Consider the following 14,444-nt stretch of genomic DNA (forward strand, 5'->3'; position numbering starts at 1 on the left):
TATACTTTACAGATTTTATGGACAATTTAGGAAAAAAGGTTGAATCAGGGACAAATTTTGCTTCTAGAGAAAGCGGGAGAGCCAATGATAATCATAATTTAAACCATATCAGCAATTTTTATGTGGTTTATTTTTATTTTTTTTTATTTTACAATAATTATATAGCAATCAGAAAAAAAATCTATAAGCTTTTGTGATGATGTAAATGATTGAATTTGTAAAAATAATTTCGATAACACTAACTAGTAAGCAAAATAGTAGGAATGAATACGTTTGCGATTGAAATACAGAACGTGGCTGGATATAGTTAAAATCATAAATTTTTATAATATTCTGATACAATACATAACTCAGCCACCGCTTTGTTTTAAAATCAATTTATGCCATCGCCAATAAATTTTCCAGAATTATATCTCTTTCCGCTTACAAATAGTTGTGGGTAATCTAAGTCATTCCGATATATAAAGAAGCACCCATTCGGAAACCGAAACGTCGCGAAATTTATTATTCTGTGTGTGCAGACGCATTCGCATCGAACCGGATCGTATTCGGCATTAAACTCTTGTAAAATATTATTTTATCTGATATTAGAATTTTATATCCGGAGTTGTGAACTGAATTTCAAGTGGATTATCCGTTCGTGGCAATATTACTTTTACCTATACCACTACCCTGTAGTTAAATACTCGCCCCCGAACGGATCCCGCACGTACGCTGATAAATTCCTATTTCTATATGTCTCTATCTGATGGAAGATAGTTATAATAACAGTTACAGGAATATCGGGGTTTTACTGAAAAGTTTTTGCCATTTTTCCATTGTGTTTGCCTAAAGTGGGCTCTGGTAATGATTCCGAAGGAATTGAATTCACGTTTCTGAGTGAAAATTGTATTGATACTTCAACTTCGAGTATTTTGGTAGTTTTATATTTTTTATGTTTCTTCTTTTTGAAAATAAAAAGGGCATTGAATTTTATTATATATTTCAAAAGATGAAGTTATTTAATTTGTTTAAATATTCAAACTATAAATACAGCTTCATAGCCCTTAATACATTTGCTTTCAATTTAATTATTATATTTATCGATGTATTATATTAGTTATCTCTTACATATATTTATCAAAATTGTTTCATCAACTCTTTGACTGCCAACTACCAGATAACTAGTAGATTACGATCTTTTCTTGGAAGCCAACTATGAGTTATCTCGTTCAAATAACTTGAATATCTTATTGATTGTAAATAAATTGTTTTTAAATTTCATTTAATACTATGCACTAGATATACTACACTTTTCAAGTTTTTAATAATATGATGTAATTAACGAATTTAATTTTTGGCCAGATTTTTCAAAATTGCTTTGGCAGTCAATGGATTAGATACAGATGCCAATGAAAAAATTCAGTAAAAGAAAAGAAAAGTAAGAAGAAAGTAAAATAAAAGAAAGTAAGAATTCAGTCTTATACTATTATTACTATTTTTTATATTAACAATCAGATAAACTTGAAATTAAAATAGAAATTTTTGAAACCCAAACATAAAAATTATACAATACGAAAGAAAAACATGAAATAAACAGTTGACCTGATTTAGAAAATGAAAAATCAGAAATCATTTTGTGCGATTTTTACATGCTATTATTGCAGAAAAGTAATTCTGCTGGTCGATTTACTCTTTTTTTCCTTATGTGTTATGTTAATTATTATAAGAATTATTTTCTAGACGTGCATCATCACTAGATTCTGGTTGAATTAGTACAAGCACTTAACTAAAAACAAATCAGATCATAATGTTTTTAGCCTTATTGCAAATTTCTATTATGTGAAATGTACAATATACAAAATTTTTGACTTGGCATAAAAATTTACCCTTACAGAGAGGATCTTCAGCCCAAACATTAGTTTCCTTTGTCACAGGCCCACGTCAGGTTCATATTTCCCATAAGGAACGTAGTCCGCAAAGACGAAGGTTGAATATTGATAATATAGTCGGAAGAATAAAATTATTATACAATAAATTCTAATGTAGAAAATTACTTCAGAATTGGCATGGGGATATTCATAAATATGGCCACATATTGGAGAACGAATTTATATGTTGCTAGGTTGGAGGAATAAATAGTAATAGTAAGCTTTATAGTTCCAATAGGTTTTGTGCCATGTTTTTGGACATATTTTGTGAACTCTTGAAAAATACTAAAATATTGATTTATTGTTCGGAAAAGCAACATATATCAATTTATTGAAAAAGGACTTCTCAATTAAATATATATATATATATATATATATATATATATATATATATATATATATATAATATATATATATATATATATATATATATATGTGTGTGTGTGTGTATGTTTTTAATCTTGATGCAAATCCTTTTTTATACTTATACTTTTTCATTTCTCTGCCCTTGAATAATATTTAATAATCTTTTCAGATAGTATTAAATATATTGATAAACATTTAACATTTAATTTAATGAAATTTGTATGTTTATGTATATACACTATCAAAAAACTTAGACCATATGTATTTATATGGATGTATGTGGGTCTGAGTATGTATTCAAGTACATCCTTTAAGTTCGGTAACATATTTACATAAATATATGGCCCCATATTCCCACTTTATTGACCAAAAAACTTTCTGTATTCGGGATGTCGTAAAATCTGCAAAAATAGCCCGGCGAATTCGGACATGTGGCTATTTATGTACCTATTTATAAATGGTATCGGCTACTGGTATCTAACGCACCCTCTTCATTCTATAAAACTCGGGCTGGACAACCTACTTAGACATGTCTGTGACTCAGAGATAATTTTAATACATTTTTGGATAATTTTAATACACTTGTATTTTTAGAATTATATAAAAATGTATTTCTGACATAACTCAACGATATTGAATGTATCTGTATGTAAGTTCTAAATTCTTTCGTCAATATTCACAAAGATTACATTACATTATGTGACTGTGAGTACATAAAGCTGATTGACGTTAATAAAACTAGTGGGGTGTGTGGCATCGTACCTTAAGGCATATTGCTGGAACTTCCCTATCGTAACGAAATGTTGGCGGAATATTGGATGTTTTCATATATATTATTATAAATAATATAATATTGTCTAATATTTATAAGAATTATATAAACTGAATTGCAAAGTTGAAATTATTTGTTTAAAGAATATTAAAACTTTAGTCAGAAATAAAAATAAAATCTGAATTATTTTTGTTATACAAAAATTAAAAAAAAAATAAAAAAAAAGTTGAAACAATTTTTTTTTCAAAATCAATTATTTTATTAGGACAAGCAGAAAGTTTTTTGAATAATTTAAATCGGACGCTTAGTTCTCTCAAAAACTGCCATTTTTTGTACATTTAGCTCCGTATCTTTGAAATGGCTGGGCCTGCCTTTGCGAAAAACTAATAACCACTTCTCCCAATCATTACTAATTGAATGTTTTTTAGATCATTCAAATCGGATGCTCCGTTCTCTCAAAAACTCGATTTCTATTTTCTGCACCCTTTGCTCTTTACCTCCGTAACTGCTAGACCTGCCTTTGCCAAAAACTAATCAGCACATCTCCCTATTAATAGTAATCGAATGTTTTTTGAACCATTCAAATCGGTTGATCCGTGCGCCTGAAAACGTGGACGAAAAATTGTATCCATACATACACACACACACATCTATTTTTTCTGAAGTATGCCAAAATGTTCAGAAACCTTCAAAACGTCGAGAAATGTATAAATTTTCAATTTCGATTTTTGGACGATTACAATAACTTACCCTACGGGAAGTTAATACATCAATAAAGAATATTTAAGTTGATTCGTTTTTTATTATAATAACTAACTTTATAAAGTTAAATATAGAAATATAATGAAATGATTTTTTTTATAATGAATGAAACTCATACATAGATTATTATATTACTAAAGACATTGTTATGTAAATTATAACTTTGTCAAATTTAGATATAACTTATAAAATCGTCAACATTTTGCAAAGCTTTCTTTCATTTTGACTAACATTTTAAAAAATTGATTGTTATTTAAAGTAATTTATAGAATTGTATATTCATTTTTACCTACACTCGATTGAAATTTTGAATACGCAATTGTTCAATTAATCAATAAATAAAGAATTATACGTTCAATGACCTGTTATATAAAATTTATAACAATTTATAACAATTTATAACATCGCATCTCAACTTGACAAATAAACATTATTTTTGACTTATCATGGTGACCTGCGCGAGAACAAAAGTGCAAGCGTCAGTATTCGGATCTCTCTCTTGTTTCTCTCATGTCAAAATCATAAATTATACATTTCCTTTTAATCTTAAATATTATCTACATTTTATAAATGATAAATATAATCACACATAGTGTTGTTACTATTTCATCATAAATAAAATATATTACTTATGGACCACTGTCTTCATAGATATCCTATTGTTATTGTTAGTATCCTTCCTTTACCATGTAGTCATTTTCATGTAAAATTTATTATTTGTGGTTACTTATTATAGTAATCATGTATGAATAATAAGAATATTTTTAATTGCATATACCCAGCAATCTTACTAGATTGAAACTAACATTTTGAACAATGTAAAATTACATATAATTCACAATTTTGTAGAGGTATATTTGTGTAATTATATTCTGTAATTTATTGACAATAATTACTATTTCAACTGTTAATATGTGGTGTGATCACACTCCTTTATCGTACTTCAATAACTATATGTATAGTATCATGATCTAGATTGCATTTAAAACGTATAAATCATATATACATTATAATAAAATTATGATTACTAAAACCATTATTTTTTTCTTCTACATAAAGTAACAGTGTTACATAGTAAAGATTCTTATTTGGCTTAAATATTCATATATTGCTTATAAGTATCCGTAAAGAGTTTATGAATTAGTTGCTGATATCAGATTTTCAGTTGAAATCAAAGATCTTATATATGATCCCAATTAAAAATAATTAATATATTAATATTTCTAATATAAGTATCACACAAAGGAGAATGGTTTCCCGCTGGGACTGCTTTCTGGTGAAACAGTATATAAAGTCCTTAAACAAACTGTTCATAGGACAAGTAATTTTGAATACTTCCGATATCTTATGAACAAAAAAATTAGTTCAGTTCAAATTAGTTCAAAATATATTTTAATATATAAAATGTGGATTGGTACATAAGTTGTCCAGCCTTGGGTAATATAATTCTTCATTAGATAATTAACATGAATACATTTACATATGTAATATAAAATGAGAAATCAGTATATTGAATTTATGCGAAAATAAATGTATTTTAATTTATTATATTTATTTTAATATTTATTAATATTTTTAATAACAATGTTTTTTTTTGTTACAGGTATGTAGATCTCAAATGCTATTTTCACCAGTCCGTGCTTCGTGAGTACTTATATTATTAAAATATATATATATATATATATATATATATATATATATCTTCTATATATATAAAAATAAGTCGGGTTTTCCTTCCTGACGAAATAACTCCAGAACGCACGAACCGATTTTGACAATTTTGCATTCGTTGGAAAGGTCTCGGGCTCCGCAAGGTTTATAGCTAAGAAAATTAGCGGTGCATGGCATCGTGCCCTAATGCAAATTGCTGGAATTTCACGCACAGTAATTGAAATTTTGAGTAATGACATTAGTGAGAATTATCAGAATTATGTTTGGTTAAGTCAACTAGCAATTCCTGCCGCAAAGAATAATGATGTACACGCATTGAATTTTACCTTTCAACCAAAAATTGCTGGCGATTTGGTGACATATCAATAATTCCGACTGGTTTTCCGTTTGACTTCAAACAATTGCAATTTCCAGTTCGCCTTGCGTTCGCAATAACAAGTCGCAAGGCCAATATCTTAGTGTTTGCGGGATAAATTTCAAATAGATTATTTAGAAAATCATTGTTTTTTACATGGGCAGTTATACCTTCCCTGTTCACGAGTTGGAAAACCATCCGCTTTGTTTGTGTTAACGTCAGACCAAAAAACAAAAAATGTGGTTTACCAAAAAGCACTTCAATGAAACGGATAATAGGCGGATTCACTTTCATTTACTTAGAGAAGTTCAACTAAAAAACACTTCATTTTTGTTGTACAATAAAATCAAATTTTTCCTTTTCAAATATAAAACAAACAAAAAAATTCTTCATCTTTCTCACGAAACCATCTGGTGGCGAAACGGAGTTCGTCGGGTTTGCTAGTATATATATATATATTTCAATAGTTTTAACCATTCTCAAAAAATAAATCATATATAAGTATTTAGCGAAATAAAAAGGGTTTTAATTGCAGCTATGGGTGAAATACTGTGTAGTTTGGCATAGCGTAACAAAAAAAATGTTAAAAATATCTTTGAATTATTAGATTAACTACGTAAAAACACAGGAAAGCTCTATCTAAATTTTATCTTATTTTATCTCCCAAGTTCACGACCTCTGTCCTTCGGACACGTGCCCAGTCGGAGTTTCCTTGTACTTATATCGGGATTGAAAGAGAAAATCGGAAGAAAGAAAATATTTATCTACATTGTCCTCTTTACGCGCATAGACACATATGTTTTGCCATCCGAACCGTTTGACGGAAATGAAATCAGTATAAGTTGTATTGCAGAAAAAACGAAAGAGGTTGCTAGGCCATCATATGGAATCGCCTCAAGTTGTTGTCATTTCGTAAACGGGCAATCGACTATTTTTTTCTTCGGTTGACTGACTCGCCAAGGAATTGATAGATCAATATTTACTAGTTTGAAGATAAAATAAATTTTATGAAAAGGAATGCTTACTGGTTCTAAAATAAAACTAAATTAGTGGTACAAGGATCGTGTCTTAAGGCAAATTGCAATATTGCAAAATAGCAATTACAAAAATTAAATATTGAAAAAATTGAAAAATAAATCGAGAAAATACTGATTTTTCTTGAACTTTTTTTGAAAACTAAAATTCTGTGATATCGTCTTTTTTTAAATTTTGAAATTCTTGATATTTCTTGAAAGTGTTTGATAATGATTCTTGGCGGTAGATCCAGGTTAGAATTTTTTTTTTATATTCTTATTGATATAGGCTATAGGGCATTCTTCAAGATCCGCGGGTAAAAAAGGCCGCCAACATTGTTTCAAAAACAAGCAAATTATACCTGTATGTAGCCTGTCTTTGCCTTACTTTTTACGATCAGTAGATAAACGTAAAGCATCAATCTTTATTCCAAAAGAATTTTTTAGTTTGTAGTTTTTTTAGTTTTAAGCTCTTGTATTTTGCTTATAATACCTGAAAATAATTTCTAGGTATACGTTTTTCAATTGTCTTGTAAGATTATTAATTTCAAACACTCTTTTAATACTGACCATCCTATAATTTTATATAAAGAAAAAATGTGGACCTTAGAAGATTTTCCGAATATTGTTTTATCTTTATAAATTTTAAAGAAAAAAAACGCAATTCTTCTTGCTGACTTTCAGAAAGCTATCAAAATTTAAATAATTTCTGTAAATCTGATACATATTTACAAACTCGTAGTATATATATATATATATATACATATATATAATATATATATATTATATATATATATATACTACGAGTTTGTAAATATATATGCGGTTTACGTATAATATAACATATGCTTTAATAAAGTTTCATTATGAAAGAACCATATTATATTATAAAATACAATATTTACTTACTCTATAGAATAATTAATTTTAGTTTAATTAAAATTATTGCAATATTATGAGTATATATATATATATATATATATACATATTATATTGAAATAACAATTTCAAAATATGAGGCAGGACATCAATTTATTTACAGTATTATTATAAATCTTTTTTTTTGTAAAATTATGACTTTAAATATTATTTCACAATGATTCAAAATGATACGTATTAACTATTAATGAAAATATTGAAAATATTGGAAAGCAATGTATGTAAGTGTATCTATAAACTTTATAAATGTTTAGTTTAATTATACGTAAATAAATATCACCTTATCGTGTTATTTGCATAATGTAATTGTTTTGTTTAGACATTAGTATTTGTAAGAATACTAAAGAAAATTTATTCAGCTCGATGTCTAACAGAGGATAATTAATTAAAGCGATATAGGCCTTAACTAGGGTACCTTTGGCGCTTTTCTTAGAATTTATGTCATCGCGAACCTTACGTGAACGATAAATAGCAAACTACATTCAAATTCACCTAAACTCAACGACGAAAGTATATCTTAGAAGTATTTTATTAAGGAAATTAATTAATTATTTAATTAAAAAGATTTAGAATAATAAAAATACTTTCGGAATTACTTAAACAGTTTTCGAAATTATTACAAGTCACATATAGAGAATTGGATTGTACAGTGTTGATATAGCAAATAATAATTTAAGTCTTTGTGGCAATTGCAGCTTTACTTTGTTTTTCAAGTTTTTAATTTAATTTCACAGTCGTCCCTTTAAAAAACCGACTCACTAGAAAAAGTAATTTTATTTGTTAGATTTACATAGGTACTATTTGGTTTCATCCCCATCATCAAGTTTCCATGAATGTGAAATATTTGAATTATCTACAGATTATTACAGGCTATATGCAACATCAAAATGTATATTATTCAAATTTATCTCTATAATATCCATTAGTACCATTGATTTTATCTGCATTCGCTGATTGAATATCATTTGTATAAATTGTGGCAAAATTGTAACACAACCCTTTTTGCCTCAAATGAAATGTGCACCTATATTTATATTATAATTTGGCAATGTTTATATGAAATGTATAGGGCTTATTATGTGGAATAAGTAATGTAAACTATTTATTGGGATTATAATTAAACATGGCAAAATGGCATTAAATATCACACTAATTGATTTACGAGAAATAATCGATCTATTAAGTCTAACTGTTGGAAATTAGGTACAAAGTAAATATTTTATTAAATTTATTGATTAGCATAATATATATATATATATATATATATATAGGTCTGTTCAAAAAGTACCCGGAATTACTAATAATTAAATTTCGCGGGTCTGGAGTGTCTGATTGTCAAAATTTTTTTTTATTGTGTTGGTATACATGCCCCTAAAGTATGATGAAATTTTCAGCTATATTCACTGTTTACTTTGTCTGTGGTAGTCGCTAAGGTTCGACGTGTTTTTCTGAGCTCGGCGATTTTTACAATGGAAGAATTGAAAAGTCAAAGAATTTGTATTAAATTTTGCGTAAAAAATGAAATAAAGTGTTGCAAAGTGCAAAAATTCACCAGATATGGCTCCGTGTGACTTTTTCCTATTCCCAAAGTTGAAGAGACCCATGAAAGGACGGCGGTTTTCCTCGATTGAAGAAAATCGCTGAGAGTGCTCAAGGACATATCAAAAAGTGAATATCAAGGGTGCTTCGAAAATTGGAAAAAACGCTGGCATAAGTGTATTATATCTGAGGGGGACTACTTTGAAGGGGACCACATTAATGTAGACGAATAAATAAATATTTTTTTGAAAAAACGAAAATTCCGGGTACTTTTTGAACAGACCTCGTATATATATTATATATATAGTATATGATATTAAATCAAATAAAATTAATAAACTATCTACTTATGTATATATAGAGTTCATGTATGAGTTTAAAATTTATAGAAATTTTACGAAATATAATATCTACGAATAGTGCAATATTCAACGAATATTATTTTATAGCATATTTTTTGCAAAGAAAACACTGTATATAACCTTGATCTAGTATTTTGTCAGAAATATTTATCAGCAGTCAGAATATCTTTCGAAATTACCATTTTTAAATTTATCTTTACTGATTTACTGTTTTATTTATTATTTTCTTATTGCTTGAAGCTTAAAAATTGCCGGGGTAAAACTTCAGTTGGTCCTTTTTACTACAACCATATTTGTAAGCCTTTATAAAGGTTATATAAAAATTTGTTGCATCTAACTTAAATATCATAAATCACGAAAAAGCGTATACTCAAATACTATGCTAAGGCCTCGTAAACTAACAAGAGTGCTTACAACCTAAACACTAACAACGAAGAAAAATGTTTTTGTTATAGATTTTCAAACATGGCCGTTTATCTTCTGATAGCGACGTTGCTTGATTCAAAGCAACGACTACTTACGCATATTTTGCCCTCTACTTTCAAATATTTTTATTCATAAATTCCTAACTTTACTTGCTTTTGAAATAATGTTGGCGGGCATTTTTACCCGCGGAACAGTAAGTTTAGCTATATCTTTTAATCATATCAGAGCAGACACTTCTTCTTTGTTTAGTAGATTTTTCTTAGCGTTTTCTTAAATTCACTAAATAGTAAAATAAAATGTAAAAATCCTTAAATAGCTGATATGACACAAATATATATGGGTGTTACAAGTGTTGTATTACATTTTTTCAAACCTGTCCTAAAACACTTTTATACTTTACATCGCAACTCTTTTGATGTTTATCGGAAAACTGAAGTACTAACCGCGTCAACCTTAGGAGCATTTTTATAACCTTGGCACCATTGCCAAAGAAAATAATCTTTGTGGCTGTGCGGCTGTATATATCGCGCCCGAACACCGTTTTACGAGCCTTCATCGGCGCACAATTGGAAAAGCGAATCGTAAATCTTTCGCCTTTGTTACTCCAATAGGAAACACATAGGATCTCGTATAAAGTAGAAAGCTGTGCTCTTATAGATTCATTCAGATATAAATTTAACGCCACATATTGTAACCGCAGAATGTTTTTAAACCATGATTTCGACGTTAGAGTCATACGATTTGGAGGTTTGTCACAGAAAACTGAGAAACTTTCATGCAGTTTTATTATAGTTTTCTTTCCATTAATTATACATTTATATTGTGAATATTATCTAATTTATTATTACTAGTTTACATATAATTCATTTTGATTCATATCGTTGGTAAGCGCTTTTGTCAAAAAAAGTTTAAAACTGATTTGAAATTCATAAACATGAGAAATCACAGTATAAAATATTTCATGCTTCAAATATAGAATTCACAATGAGCAATCAATGTTGTATTTTTAAAAGATTTTTACTGGTTTTTTGGGAGCAAATCTAAAATCTCTCTCGATAACAAGGTACTTCTGTACAAAACAATCATAGTGCCCATTTGGACTTATGGAATCGAACTATGGGGTTGCTCTTGTAAATGAAACATAAACATCATTCAAAGGTGCCAGAACAAAATTCTGCATATCCTAACTAATGCGCCTTGGTATATTTTGAACTTTTGCCAACGAAATGATAAAAATTAGAAGTTCATCTTTCAACAATAAATTAATCCAGCATACAAATCTTACTATTCAACCGATTCACAGACCTTTAAGAAGATTAAGCAAGTAATGGCCTTCCGATCTACCAAACACCTAGCAAAGAACAAATTCAGTACATTTCTATGGCTTGCTTGTATACCAATGTTTATCCGCTATCGATATGCGCTTCGATAATTCGTTCCCACGTAGGTAACGTATCGCGATTGCTTTGAAAAAAGTTCAAAATTCAAATTTTTCAAAAAGATCAATTTTTTTTAAGAAGTTTTAAAAATCTCAGAAGTCCTATTTTTTTCAAAGTTCTAAAAAATGGATTTTTTTTAAAAGAAAATAATTTTTTGTACGGAAGTTCCAGCAACTTGCCTTAAGACATAATTCCATGCACCTCTAGTTATCATTATCTTCTTTAACCAATTCGATTCTGTTTGGTAGTAATTCCTACTTTATAGTTGCGCGCACTGTCTTGACATGTGGACACACACTTGAGACTCCGGCAGTCTGCGTGTTATTGTTTCTTATTCTTTATGTTATGTAGGAGTGTCTTTGCGCTTCTTCTCCTCGTTGCACTCTTTAATACGAAGAACACACACGACGGACTTTTTTAGTCTTTTCATAAAATAAGATGACGATGACGCCAAATAGATCTGGCCATACCGCGCCCATCAACCGCATTTTTTGCTTTGCAATTTTGCTCATTAAGATAATTTAAGTAATATGGTTGTAGATACAGCACTTGGTAACATATTACTATCTATGAGACCGATTTTGCTGTAAAATAGACCAGTGTTATAGCAAGGCTATGCTACGTAGCGCTTTTCGTACAAAATGTTATTAAAAACTATCAAAGCGCAATATGGTTGCTGGTCAATCAGACGTTTTAGATTGAAAATTTAACTTAAAAACCGCATAAATTTCAAAAAACAAGTTGTCATAACTGCATCTTTGTAATGAGTAAAGTTGCACTTTATGTGTAAAACGCCTGATCGCACAGAAAATACATGGCATTTTGACAGTATTTAGTACCATTTTCTATGAGAAAGCGTTACGTAACATAGTCATGCCATAACATCGGTGTTTTGTACGGCTGAATCGGCCTAATAGTTTTTTACACGTGATAATATATCTTGAATCTGAGATGAATCTGGCCATCAGATTATAATCTATGGGCCCGATTTAGCTGTAAAATAGACGAATGTTATGGTGAGGCTATGTTACGTAGCATTTTTCTCATAGAAAATGGTACTAAATACTGTCAAAATGACATGTATTTTCTGTGCTGTCATTCTAGGCATAAATTATGATAAGTTGTATTTTTGATATTTGTGCGGTTACTAAGTTAGGTTTTCTTTTTAAAACGCCAGATTGCATAGCATTTACTTGGCGTTTTGACAGTATTTAGTACCATTTTGTATGAAAAGCGCTACTTCACATAGCCTTGCCATAACATTGGTCTATAAGCGAATAGCAGATTCGGCTACTATATTTCCAACTAAAAATCGATATCACTACTACAGATGTCACTACTACTAACATCAGGCTGGTCAAAACGGGTATCGAATCTGGGTCTAGTGATTCAGATTCCGTCGCTTTAGCCACTTACTTATGGGCAAGCCCCGGTTGTATTATTGATTTGATTGCTACAAGTATGAAGTCATATCTACCTAGTAAACATTTTCCATTTACCCACAACCTTCCATAATTTCTCAATTTGTATGAGAGTATTCATTCCAAAGGACATGTGTTTGTGCAAAATATAACTACACGTGCGTGTTTTTTTTCGTTTCACCGTCGTTCGAGTCCGTTAATTTCGATGCGTTCTAGAGCCCCCTGGCGGTAGTTCCATATATATTTCAGCGCTAGTAGCACGTGTGCCGCTCCATGCCGCTTCACTCTCTGTATGCAAATTTTTATTTGAGTTGCGCGCGTAAAGTTCCGGCTTATTAGTGTTTTTCACTGCGCGCAATTTTACGGGAGCGAAAAGATTAGCATAACTTTATATGTATAATATGTTTTCCGCACACATGTACCTACACAGGCCGACAGATATAAACATTTTACCCACGGGTATAATTGTTTAATAAGGAAATTTATTATAAGTATCGTCATTTAAAGTTATGCACAAAAATATCAACTTAAATTATGGTGTGTAAAAAACTATTGCACCGATTCTGCCGTGAACTACACCTATGTTGTGGCAAGGCTAAGTTACGTAGCGTTTTTCATATAAAATGGTACTAAAAACTGTCAAAATGCTAAAATGAAGTCAGTCGTTTTGGATAGAAAACCTAATCTAATAAGTGCATCTTTGTGATGTGGCATAATAACATAAGAGTAATGTTACATTTTTGCTGTTTTTAGTACCATTTTGTATGCAAAACATTACGTAACATAGCCTTGCCATAACATTGGTCTATTTTACAACAAAATCGGCTCCTATATTTTAAAAATTCCTGTTTTTAGAAATACTGAAACGTAGAATTGGGTCGGAAATAAATAAATTTACACTCTCAAGCGAATAAATCTAGCACCGATGCCTATTGCAAACGAGTTAACTGTAAATAACAGAAAAACATTGCGTGGATATAAAGGTCATGATATATACTTGCCCTTTTTTTTGTAAAAATTAAATTTGTTTCAACTGGGTTGATATTTACTGGTCACAAATGTCATGAAGTAATGTATAGGAAGTAAGTATAGTATTTGTTATAAATATATTACGCAGTTATTTTCTACATTTTACTATTATATATTTTATATATATGACCAAAATGGTCACTTTTTGGAAAATGAGAAAAAAAATAAATGAAAACATAGTTACACTGACATTTCAAGCGAAATTCAAACTACATTCAATTTAGATCAAAGTTAACCCAAATTTCAGAACTTAGGTTGATTTAAATAAGATTTGAGCTAGATTACGACAATTAATAGCAAAATTTGTTTTATTAATGCACACTACAGATATTCTAAACAAAATTAAATTCTTAAATCCAACTGGATTTTAACTTGAATCTAACTAAATCTAACTGAATCCTAACTGAATTATTTAAAATATTTCTCCTGATTAGCTTTTG

This window comes from Ctenocephalides felis, unplaced genomic scaffold (assembly GCF_003426905.1).
Source record: "Ctenocephalides felis isolate EL2017-DRISC unplaced genomic scaffold, ASM342690v1 CF-g0.4_SCAFFOLD_00845, whole genome shotgun sequence".
Taxonomy (NCBI): domain Eukaryota; kingdom Metazoa; phylum Arthropoda; class Insecta; order Siphonaptera; family Pulicidae; genus Ctenocephalides; species Ctenocephalides felis.